Genomic DNA, 12,469 nt, shown 5'->3' with positions numbered 1-12,469 from the left:
CCATCGAGGGCTTTTGTTGCACTTCTATTTCGTAGAAATGTGGCAGTATTAATTGCTTCTGCCCATAGTGACTGAGGTAGACTTGCTTGCAACATTATACACCTTGCCATTTCGACAAGTGTTCGATTTGCACGTTCCGCTACACCATTTTGTTGTGGGGTGTATTGGACACTTAGTTGTCGTACGATTCCTTCTTCTTCGAGAAAGTTGTTAAATTCGTTCGATAAATATTCTCTACCGTTATCCGTACGTAGCTTTTTGATTCGATGACCTGTTTGTTTTTCGACTCTTTGCTTATAAGATTTAAACGCTTTGAAAATGTCTGAGCGACTTTTTAGCATTACAGTTTCCATATAGCGTGTACAGTCATCAATAAACGTTGCAAAGTATCTTGCACCTCCTAATGAGACGGTTTTCATCGGGCCACATATATCGGAATGCACTAAACCCAAAATCTCTTTCTCTCGATGATGCGACTTCTTAAATGGTTGAACATGTATTTTAGATCTAAGGCATATTTCACAGTTTAATTCTCTTGCTTTCGTTGAAAGGTCCATACCTTCGACTAGTTGTTCCATTTTCATTTTTCTTAGGTCGTTAATGTTTATGTGCCCATATCTTTGGTGCCACTTTAATAGGTTTTCGTCAGCAGTTTCTGCCGATAACATCGTTTGGTCTTCCAATTCATTGACAACATATAGATTATCACGTTTCGTAGCTGTTAACATCGTAGTACCATCTTTACGTTTGATGATTGCATAATTTTCCTTAAATACAACAATGTATCCTTTGTCAGTGACACTTGCTACCGATAAAAGGTTGTGGCGCAATTCCGGTACATATAATACGTTTTGTAGTTTTACGGAACTTATTGCTCGTTGATTTATTTTCAAGCTGAGATTCACATCACCTATACCAACTGCTTGCACATAATTCTCTGTGGCAGTATAAACTTTAGACTGTTTAATTTGATCTAGAGTTAAGAATTTGTATTGGTCGTTACACATATGTCTTGTCGCACCACTGTCTAAATACCACTTTTTCGATCCGTTTGTGAATTCCACGTTGCATGCGATTGTAGTAAGAGCACCACTAGTAACTTTCACATCTGTGTGTTTTGTTTTCGATCTACAATTTTTACTGATATGTCCAGTTTTACCGCAGCTGTAGCATCTTCCGTCGAATCTTTGGCTTCTAAATCTTGTATTATTTTCCCTCGAGTTCGTTCGTGACTGCTTTACACGGTCGGACTTTCCCTTTGAAAGCAATGCGTCACTTCTCTCGTTCTCAGTTAGCTTCGTAACACGCTCCCTCTGTCTTGCTTCCTCCTCCTTTAATTTCGCTTTGAGGTTTTCGAGCGACGGTATGTCATCACGTGACTCGATGGCTACGCTAAAATTTTCATATTCATCTGGCAGTGATCCGAGAAGCATAATCGATAGTAATTCTTCTGGGATTTCTATTCCAGCTTCCTTCAGTTGATCAGCTTTACTCGTAAACTCGTTTACGTACTGCGTAATCGTCACATTCTGTCCTTTTTCCATTCGTAGTAACTGTTTGTACAACGTTGCCTTTCTAACAGGACCCCGTGACTGGAATATTGCCTTAAGTCCGTCCCACGCTTCTTTAGACGTTTCGGCGTTTCTCACGTGGTTCAACTGCCCAAGACAAAGGCTTAGATTTATCAGCGCCAATGCCTTTGCGTCTTGCTTGATCCATTCCTCTGGATTTCTTTCTGGTTTTATTTCAGTACCGTCAACGTATTTCCACAGGTCATTATATACGAGAACGCTTCTCATCTGTATTTTCCAAAGTTCGTAATTGTCCTCGTTCAACTTCTCAATATTTGAAAATCCACTAGGACCCGCCATATCGAATTAGATAATAGATCCGTTTACTTACTTCTTATATTAAATATTCTTTCCTTGTAAGCAGTCCTGGGCCCATAACCTGTCAGAAGATGAAGCAAGTAAACGTATATCTTACGATGTACGGAAATACACAGTTATATGTAACACGACTACATGCACAAAGAGAGGGGAGACACGTGCTACACAGGGACGTAGCAAACTAGAACAAAGAAGATGACCTTTGACCAAAGCATGTGACACTAGCCAACTAGCGCCGTCTAGTACAAAACATGTCTTCTTAACCTAGCACACAGGGATTACATATTTGCTTTCTTTCATAAGCTATCGAAAATTACAGACATTACCGAAAACGCTGTAATTTTTATTCTTTCAATTATCATTCAGCATTGCTAACGTTCCCAGAAAAAATACTGATTGGTCTAAAAAGCTCAAATTTTATAATTAATTTTTTTTGTTATCAGAGAGATTTTTTTACATGTCAGATATTTTTGTTTGGATTTTGATATTTTTTACACGTCACAAAATTTCGAAGTTTTATATTTTAAAGTGATGTTTGTGAATTAGAAAAACTACATAAATTTATATTCTCGAACATTAAATTCACGGAAGAAAACCCTTTGACCGTAAAAATCTTTAAATCCTTTTACTATTCACAAATATATATATCGGTTAGTGCTATAGCAGTGAGTGTACTTGTATTTGATAATTTTTTCCGAAAAAAGGACCTTAATAAAAATTTTGATTTGTTCATTCGAAGAAAAACTAAATTATTGAAATTTTGAAAAATAACTGACATAAATTTTAATTGACGTCTGTTTCTCTGTCTGTTTCTCCTTAATCTCTAGAACGGAGTTATAATAGATAGATGAAAGTAAAGATTAGATATGGAAAGCAGGAAACTTCCATTAAGTGTATACGAACTCGTTAACAGAAAATGCGTGATGTACAGAGGCAAGTAACTATTAAAATTGAAAGCATTGTGACGAAAAACTGCAGATCGTCATTGTGACAATGTAAACAATAATTAATTGTTAGTTTCATATTTTTCTTATTTAACTTCTTTTTAAACGCGTGGTTTATATATTTATTTATAGTGTGCAGCTAACATTCTAGTTTTGTATTATTCAGTAAGAGTTTCTTTTTCATTTTCATCATTTAATAGTATATTTTATTCCGATTTTTTAGCTTACATACATTTTTTTTTTAAATTTTATATAGTTTTAAAAGAATTTTAATTCTTTTTGTCATCTTCAAACATTCTTTTATCTATATCTATTCATTTCATTTAACAATTGACGTTCATTAAATATTTTCATACGTTCTCTTATTTCCCTTTTTACTCAGATATCGGAAATATCTAACAATTCAATTGTCACCCGTTTAAATGTATCACATCTATTTTCTAACGTTCATGTAATGTTATGTTCATTGCAATTATACGTATGTTTAAATTAGAAACCTAAAACTTATATTTTCAACTAGATTGATAAACAATAAAAGGAACTGGTGAGGAACATAGAATGCAAAATGCATAATCTTCATAATAAACGAAGCCTGTCTAATCTACCTTTGTAGTGTTCCTGTTTGATTAATTCAATTCGGGATTTTTTTTACTTATTTCTGACAAAAACTCAACCTCAGTTGTCAACTATAAAAGTGAGTTTTAAGGTAGTAGAAAAAATTTAAACGAATTATGAGAGAAATTCATATCTCGTTTTATTCTGAGCGTATAACGTTTAAAATTTCATTATATATTGGAATTTTCAATAACAGATACTTTTAAAAAAACGTTTGTTTTATGTCTTTATCATTTGCCATTGTACAGATATCTCATTGTAGTCAGTAAATAAAATTATTTTTTAATTATTTAAACTATATTTTAAACAATTTTGAAAGTAGTTTCAATCCAGATAATATTTAATTTAAAAAATTGAGCATACGCAAATTTGCATAATAAAGAAAAATTTATCCGTGAGATCTGTTGGTATATTTTATTAAGATTTTCAGAATCAGACAATTCTAGTGTAATTCAGATTCTATATTATAATTTGTAGAATAAATAAACAAGACGAAATAAATTTGCAAGAAAATACATTTTATTTAATTCACATCAAGAAAAAGAAAACAGTTTATTTGTATTCAGATTTTACTTCTGTTTCGGGAAACCTAAAATAACAGAAATAAAAATGTGTTATTTATACACCTGTATACAAATAAAATACTTTTAATTAAATTATGTAATTCCATATTAAGTTTAATGAAATACTGTAATTTCACATTTATAATAATTTAATATGTTGTATTCGGTAATCAATTATCATATAAAAATTTCATGAAACGATTAACACGGTACATAAAAATAAGTTTTTTTTATAAGAAAGTTTTCTTACCATGGTCTCATTTTCTTCCTTGTTTAGGTTGTTGTTGTTGTTGTTGCTGTAATATATAATTCAACGTAAGATTATTTTACGTATATAATATATTTTTTTATTCAAAATACTTCATAATTTGTTAATAAAGGTTTACTCATTGAAATTTCAATGAGAAAAATATCGAAGTAATTAAGGATAAAGCATAAACATTTTATAAGTATACCACTACTCTTAGAAATAGAAATTGATTGTGAATAAGAAAAGAAATGCTTAATCAGAATTATGTCTAAACGCTGACGAGTTGTTCAAACTAAAAATACTTCAAACTTAATCACATATCATATTGACAAAACTATGAATTCAAAATAATTAGCAAAAAGTTAATAAAATAATAAAATATCTTAACACTGGAGCCAAGGAAGATCGTTCGATAAACGCTATTGATCAAAAATTCGATCTGTAGTTTTATTTCACGATTTCTACACAGACATTTGGTAAGCCAAATGCATTTGGCTTACCAAATGTCCAATCGAAATCCAATCACAGTTCTGAATATGAGGATTACATTTCCTGAAAAACTTAGTACCCAAACTAACTACTATGGCATTTATGGGGAAAAAAGTCGTATGATATGAATTTTTTGCAAATTTTGGTTGTGATGATTCATAAATTTGCGAGACTACATGCCAGATGTAAAATGATGACTTGTAGCCTAAATAAAGAAAAAAAAACAAAAGAAACGCCAGCCTTGTCAATTGGATGCACATTTGGATTGTCGATAGACCACTTGCCAGATGGTGGACTACTGGCCATAAACAAGTGGGTCGAATATCAGAAGACGTAAATGTAAGCTGCACTCTTATCGGAAAAATCGGACTAGGGTGAAAGCTGTTCGCGCAACGAAGGTTTCTGATTGGTCGGACGATTCCGTCCAAAAAATCTTTCAGTTGCGGAGCGAACGGGAGAGGGGATAGAAGGGCAAGAGTCTGGTAACACGAAAGTCTTAAACACTTGGGAAGCCCGTTAAGTGTAGAGAAAGCATTTTCCTCTGATAACTATTTCAGGGATAAGTAAGTGCGGAGACTGGATGAACCGTGCAGTTGAGTCACTTCACAGGATGACTAAGGTCCTCCAGAGTTTAATAGTTCCTGGAAACCAATCTAGTACGTGAGAATGACGCTTTGTGTATCCTGTATTTACTGTGTTTTTCAACTTGTATATTATATATGTATATAATATATATACACACACGTAGGCCTCCTACAACGCGGTAGATACGTTTCTTGAAAATACCGCGTATTGGGAAATCGCGTTATAGGAGACACCAGCTTAATACAAAAACAGGGATTCGGTTCTAAAAAAAATCGGTTTTTGAATGGCGTTTTTTGAATTTTTTTAACCAGCCATTGCTAGCCACGAATTTAACGCTGATTTCATCAACTGACGACTGTCCCATTTGTTTTAAATAATTAAATATTTTTAAGGCTTTGTGTTTAAGTGCAGTTTTATTTAAAGGCAACAGTTTCATGTTCGTATCTTCTACCCATAATATTAGCGCTTGTTCCATTTTTTTTTTCATTATGCTCTGGGACGAGCAACATTTCTCGCAAGAACAGATGATCCGGATGCGACCAAATTCCTAATATTTTCTCTGGATTGCTTAATCGATCGAACAGTCGACTCACTCAAATTAAAACGCCTACCAATGTTAACTATCCGCTCTTGATTTTTAATTCGTTCCAAAATTTCTATCTTTGTTTGAAAAGTTATAAATTTTCTTTTTAACGACGGTCCTTTTTTTTCATTCGACATTGTTATGGCTAAAATTTTTTCAATAAGTTTTGTGGACAGTAAAAATTGCAAAAAATAACTTCCCTTCACTATGTTAAAAACATACACCCAATAGAGGTTTATACTGTATTTTGGACTATTTTTGCGGTCACAAATTATTGAAAGAATATAAATGATCGAAAATTTACTGATATATTTGAGAGTTTACGGCAACTGATGCACTCTGTGTAGAAACTGGTCTTCCCTGAAACATTGAAGGGAATAACACGCCATCTTCGACAAACAGCTGTTTTCAAGGACATGTAGCTCTGTATACCGAAATGCGGCTCGTATCACGTGATCCGATGCGAATTTTCTGTTATGAAAAAGATAATTCGTTTCTGAATATCGTAAAAGTTCCGCGTTGTAAGAAAATTTCCGCATTTTTCCATCCGCGTTAGAGCGAAAACGCGTTGTAAATATACTGCGTTGTAGGAGGAGGCCTACCTATATATATTGTAAATAAATTGTAAATATTGTCTATCTTGAGTATGGAGGTGTGCTTTCAACAAACTGGATCAACTATTCGAATCGTGATAAATACGGCAAACCAACTCAACAAGACGAAGTTTGGAGAAGAAATTTACTTTCTTAAATCATTTAATAATTTCAAGAGCAGAAAATAAACGCTCTACTATAACTTAATTTGAGAGCAATGCTGCGACGAGCAATGCTGCGACAGTCAATGCTGCACATTGGATAATGTCTAGATAGTGCACCATCGCCTTTTTCACATCCAAATTTTAAAAAGATTCAAAGTGATTTAATGACTTCCATTTTTATGAAGTTATCTACCAAGTATCTGTTTCACATAAACACTTTCGAAAATTCATTTTTAAGTGTTATTGGTATTAAGTAATAATATAAAAGTATTACATTAGTGGTGTAGAGAAACTCCTATTAATGCTAGCGCATGCTGTTATAACTTTTCTAGCTTAAATCTATTGATAAAAAACGGTAGACATCTAACATATGTTTAACAATAAACAGCATTTATAATATTTTGCAAAATATTTTGTAGAGTACTTCAAGGAGTAAACACGAAAACACTGAAAAACAAACGCATAACTCGCAACAATTATACTGCTTAAAAGCATATAACGAATATAGATGATAAGTTCTTCATTTCTCTTAAAAACCATAACATTTTTTACAAAATTATTTTATGTTTGCAGTTTTATTGTCATTTTTTATACAATTAAAATTAAATTTATATAAAAATTAACATTTATTATTAAATTAACTTACCCGGTTCGACAACTAGATGTTGAATATAATAATATATCAATTTATATTTTAAAAGTTTAATTTAAAGTGTACATTTTTCTAGTATAATCAACATTTAATTAAAAAAAATTTTTAACAAAACACAATAAAGATAAAAATAATTTGTTTATGGTGTGAAAAAAAACTAGTATTAACGCTCTTGCGTGGTATCTGACGTATTCTAAATTTGTTGATTAGAAACAGAAAACATTTAACGTGTTTTATAATAATATAAAGCACGCTTTTGAGTGCAAAATACTTTGAAGAGTATGCAAAGGAAAAAATACGAAAACAATAAATAGCAAACGTGTAACTCATTACAATTATAATGTTTGAAGACAATTAACGAAAATAGATATTAAGTTTTTCATTTTTTATCAAGTCAAATACATTCCTACAAACATATTTAGTATTTACTGTTTTATAATTATTTCTTTTTAAAAATAAATATTAATCTCACATAAAAAATAGACTATTACTATTAAATTAACTTACCCCACTAAGTAACTATATAATCAATGTAACAATATTTTAGTTTATATCTTCGAAATTAAATTTATATTGTAAATTTGTTTAATATAATTAATAAATAATTTTAAAAACACATTTTAATTTATATATAATTTAAATATTATCAAGTAACGTTGAACTTCAAATATGCTTATTAATCCTCATGAAATATGTGAATATGTGCAAGAACGAAAACAAAAGTAATTATCTAATGAAAAAATGTAATTATAATTATATTTATAAAATTAAAAAACTGTAAAATATATGCATTTTTCTTTTAAACTTGTATTTAATAGGTTCTATAAAACAAATTGAATAAAACACCTAGAAACAGAATCGTAAAATCAATTTCAGAATATTTATCAATTGTTAAAATATAAAATATTTTAATTATTTGAAATAACCAGTTTTATCATAATTTCGTTTGTTTATAATAAAAAGGTTTAAGAATTTTGCACATTTTTTTACAAATTATCAATTTTTTTTTATTTTGTTTGAAATACAGGCAAATTTTAAATTATTATTGTAGGTGCACTGTACATTGTACTTTGATGTTAAACGTAATTGATATTTCTAATAAACATCTGTGCGTTAAAAAATGTACATGTTTTCATATTTCTGAATCTCTCAGTTATTTGACTTCACATCTCTGTATAATAAAAGCCAAGCCAAAAGGTTTAAGAATTTTGCACATTTTTTTACAAATTATCAATTTTTTTTTATTTTGTTTGAAATACAGGCAAATTTTAAATTATTATTGTAGGTGCACTGTACATTGTACTTTGATGTTAAACGTAATTGATATTTCTAATAAACATCTGTGCGTTAAAAAATGTACATGTTTTCATATTTCTGAATCTCTCAGTTATTTGACTTCACATCTCTGTATAATAAAAGCCAAGCCAAGATTAAAGTTAATAAACATTTCTCAACAACAAAAAGTGCATTAGTAGTTTATTCAACCTATATTTTATATTATATTTTTGAGGTGAAACATCAGCGACGCCGCTTCTATGAAGTGCACAGAGTTCTGTTATCAAAAATCCGTTCAATCTATTTTTATTACTATTTGCCATTTTCCATTGACTACCACAAGAAATCAGAAAATTAAATAAAAATGCGAAATAAATATTTTGTCTTCGAGATGTAAGATCGTTTTTCGAGCGCAAGAGACTAAACTATCACAGGAATCGCGCGACTTCGTTATACGATGATTTTCGGTCGCTAGCCTGTCTACCATGAATTTTCCTGTGAAATTCGGATCGTTGTCAAAATTTAACGCGTCGAGTTTAAACTTTACCATTTTTAGTAATTGCAACGAGTAATCCAAAAATGTAAGAAGAATCCGTGCAAATGTAAAAAAAATACGGTCCAAAATTTCGCCTTCGACATACGAAGGTACTATGGAATTTCGATAAGGAAGAGCATTGTGTGTGCATTACGAAAAATATGCACGTAAAGCAAACGATACACAAAAACAAAGCAATCGATGTCGATTGCTGTGTTCTTAGATCGCCTCTTCTGCTCCTAACAATCGCAGGGATCACTTCTTTCTTTTCGGCTCACCCTCAATTCTATCGCGATTCCACGAAGTCGCGCGACGCCCTAGTATTATAATTAAAAAATAAATAATGCTTATATAAATGTTTAAATAAATTACACATACCCCACTGAATGCCTAGAATAAAAGTAATATAGTTACTTATATTTTATGATGAATTGTTAATATAAAAAATCCAATATTAATACAAGTAATCTTTATCTTATTTAAACTTAGTATATTTATAAAATGTCCGTTATGTTCTTCAAATTATAAAATTTTAACTTAAACGAAAAATATAAACCTGATTAACGATTATCATTCAGTACAAAAGTAATATTAGAATGAATCTTGGTATTCATTATAAAATTGCATTAAATAAACTGCATGTCGTATTGCTTTTAAATTATTGTCGTGAGAAGAAACAACGAATGAGTTCGACTGAAGATTGATGGCCAAGTTGAAAAAACAGATCTTTCTAGCATCAACAAAGTAAAGGCAAAAATAAAAAGCATAAACAATACAATACGCAGGAGTATGTGTATAAAGCAATAACTGTAAAAACAATAGTCTATGTAATAAGTTATAGCATTACGACTAGTAAGCCCTTTAAGACAACCAAAATTATTCTTTTAATCACTATATCAGTGTATTTCTATTAATAGGACTTATCATACTGGTGTATAAGATTGCAGCCTCACAGTTACACTGATTAAAATTGTTTTATTTTCAATTTTAATCAGTTAATCATTAAAATTGTTTTATTTTCAATTACCTGTAATTGAAAATAAAACAATTTTAATCAGTGTAACTGTGAGGCTGCAATCTTATACACCAGTATGATAAGTCCTATTAATAGAAATACACTGATATAGTGATTAAAAGAATAATTTTGATTAAATTAAGGACATAGATGCATATTAATTAACCTTTAAGACAACGTTTTGTTTTAAAAATAATTTAATGCTTTATATACATTAATATCATACATGTTTGCAGATATGTTAATTAATCTTTTCCATTCGAGCTACCTAAAAATATTAATATGAGGTTATCTTTCATTATGAAATAGTGCATTATAATCTTTTATTATATAGATCTTTCATAAATGTGTATGACATTTAGAAATCCTTTCAACACTATATGTTTACAAATAAATGCAATAACTTACTGAAATCTAAAGTTACAAACACTTTACATATCATTAAAACTGATGTTTTTTTCGCGAAGACATCCAGCGAAGAATTAAATCATGGTTAAAACATATGTATAATTTTTCGACAATACATTGAATAATTCATTTAATCTAAGTTTATAATACATTATTACGCGTGATAAAAGTAAATAATAAATCTAGGAATTTTTCTATTATAGAAGAAATTACAAAAATAATTACCTGAAAATTTTGTTTGAAAAACTCTCAATAATTTCGTGTATTTATAATTTCAACAATTCAAAAATTTAATGTTTACAAATTATTAATGAAAATCATAAGAACATTATCTGATATGTGTAACAGTCACTTTATTTCAAATTAATTTTAGTTATTTTTTTGTCATTCTACCGTTAATTTTTTCTACCCACAATGAAAATAAAGGGCTCATGAGAATTGAAAGAATATTGTTAGATATATGAACAGGTCAACAACCAAACTAACATTTCTCACAGTGTTTTCAATGATGTGTTTTTTGATGGAGTCAGTCATCTCCCAAGCATCATTTAAATAACAAACATGTAAGCATTCGATATTCTCATTTTCTCCGTGTTATTTGTACTAATTAATAATACAAAAGTGTTACATTAATTGTGTAGAGAAACTTGTATTAACTGAAGCTCATGCTTTCATGACCTTTTTAGTTCAAATCTGTTGATTAAAAACAATAGAAATTTAACGTATGTTTAACAATAAACAACACTTCTGTGTGCAAAATAATTTGTATAGTACTTGAAGGAGTAAACACGAAAACAATGGAAAACAAACACGTAACTCACAACAATTATACTATTTAATAACAATTAACGAAAACATATTCTATGTTTTTCATTTCTGATCAGGACAAATACATTTCGACAAACGGACTTATCATTTACAAAAGTTATTATTCTTTTCAATAAAACTATTTATTAAATTCACATACAAATGAAGTTAAGCGAGTAGCTGCCTAAATTAATATAATGACATGTAAGTTAATATTTCGAAGTTGACTTTATATTATGCGTTGTATGGTATGTTAAAATAATAAATGAGAATTTAATTTAAAAACACGTAAATTTACTGCAATTCTAAGTTTTTATAATTGAGTTTAAACGTAGGGGAGAGCAGGGCTAAAAGTTCCCGTGGTAAGTTGTTCCGATTGAAATAGCTTCATAAGGAAAAATAATAATAATAATTAGTAAATACGTCATGAAATCGAATGTTTCTGCGCATCGACGGCAGCCATCTTAGTTAGGCCAGTAACGTCCAGTACATTGGAAAAGGAGCCTGTACGTCGCTGATCCACGTAAGTAAATATTTTCGTGTTTGATATTTTTGGTATATCTGGCGAATTTAAATAATTAGCGATTAGTTGTTTGGTATTTTTATTCAAAAATATATATGGTATCTTGATATAAACGCTAAAACCGTGTATGTCTCGTAACCTAATCTAGTAGTTGCTGTTTTGAACCCATGTGTTATTGGGGCTAGATGTTCCCTTCTTTGGGGGTATGTTGTGACCTTGGAACAACTTGCCCCAGTTCATCTGTACTGGCAATGCAGTAAAAATACAGTAATATTTTTTTTTTCCTTTTACAGTATGCGGACTTATATTCGAAAAACAACACGAGGTTCTGTATCTCAGGAGTTGATGCAAAGAGCTGCAGATGCAGTTATTAAAGATGGTAAAAAAATAAAAACTGTTGCCAGAGAATTAGATATTTGTCATATGACGTTATACAGATTTGTAAAGAAGTTGAAATCTGGAGTAGAAAACGCTGTGGTTGGCTACAAAAAAGTAAGATTGGTCTTTAGTGAAGAACAGGAAAACAAGTTAGCAGAATATTTGTTAAAATGTGCAACAATTTTCTTTGGTCTTCTACCA

The 12,469-nt window shown here is 30.3% G+C and overlaps 1 long non-coding RNA gene across 1 annotated transcript; it reads right to left on the bottom strand.

Moving 5' to 3' along the window:
* Window positions 1-3,949: 3,949 nt before the first annotated feature.
* LOC111613923 lies at window positions 3,950-9,529 on the bottom strand. The gene is made up of 5 exons (XR_002754847.1): window positions 9,516-9,529; window positions 7,835-7,846; window positions 7,322-7,333; window positions 4,262-4,307; window positions 3,950-4,037 (listed from the first exon to the last, which is right to left on the bottom strand). It is a non-coding gene; the product is annotated as an uncharacterized LOC111613923 (long non-coding RNA).
* Window positions 9,530-12,469: the final 2,940 nt, after the last annotated feature.

The sequence above is a fragment of the Centruroides sculpturatus genome, unplaced genomic scaffold (genome assembly GCF_000671375.1).
Source record: "Centruroides sculpturatus isolate CEXI.00-Female unplaced genomic scaffold, Cexi_2.0 scaffold1627, whole genome shotgun sequence".
Classification (NCBI taxonomy): Eukaryota; Metazoa; Arthropoda; class Arachnida; order Scorpiones; family Buthidae; genus Centruroides; species Centruroides sculpturatus.
The sequence above is the reverse complement of the archived record's forward strand: the minus strand, read 5'-3'. Positions and strand labels throughout refer to the sequence as shown.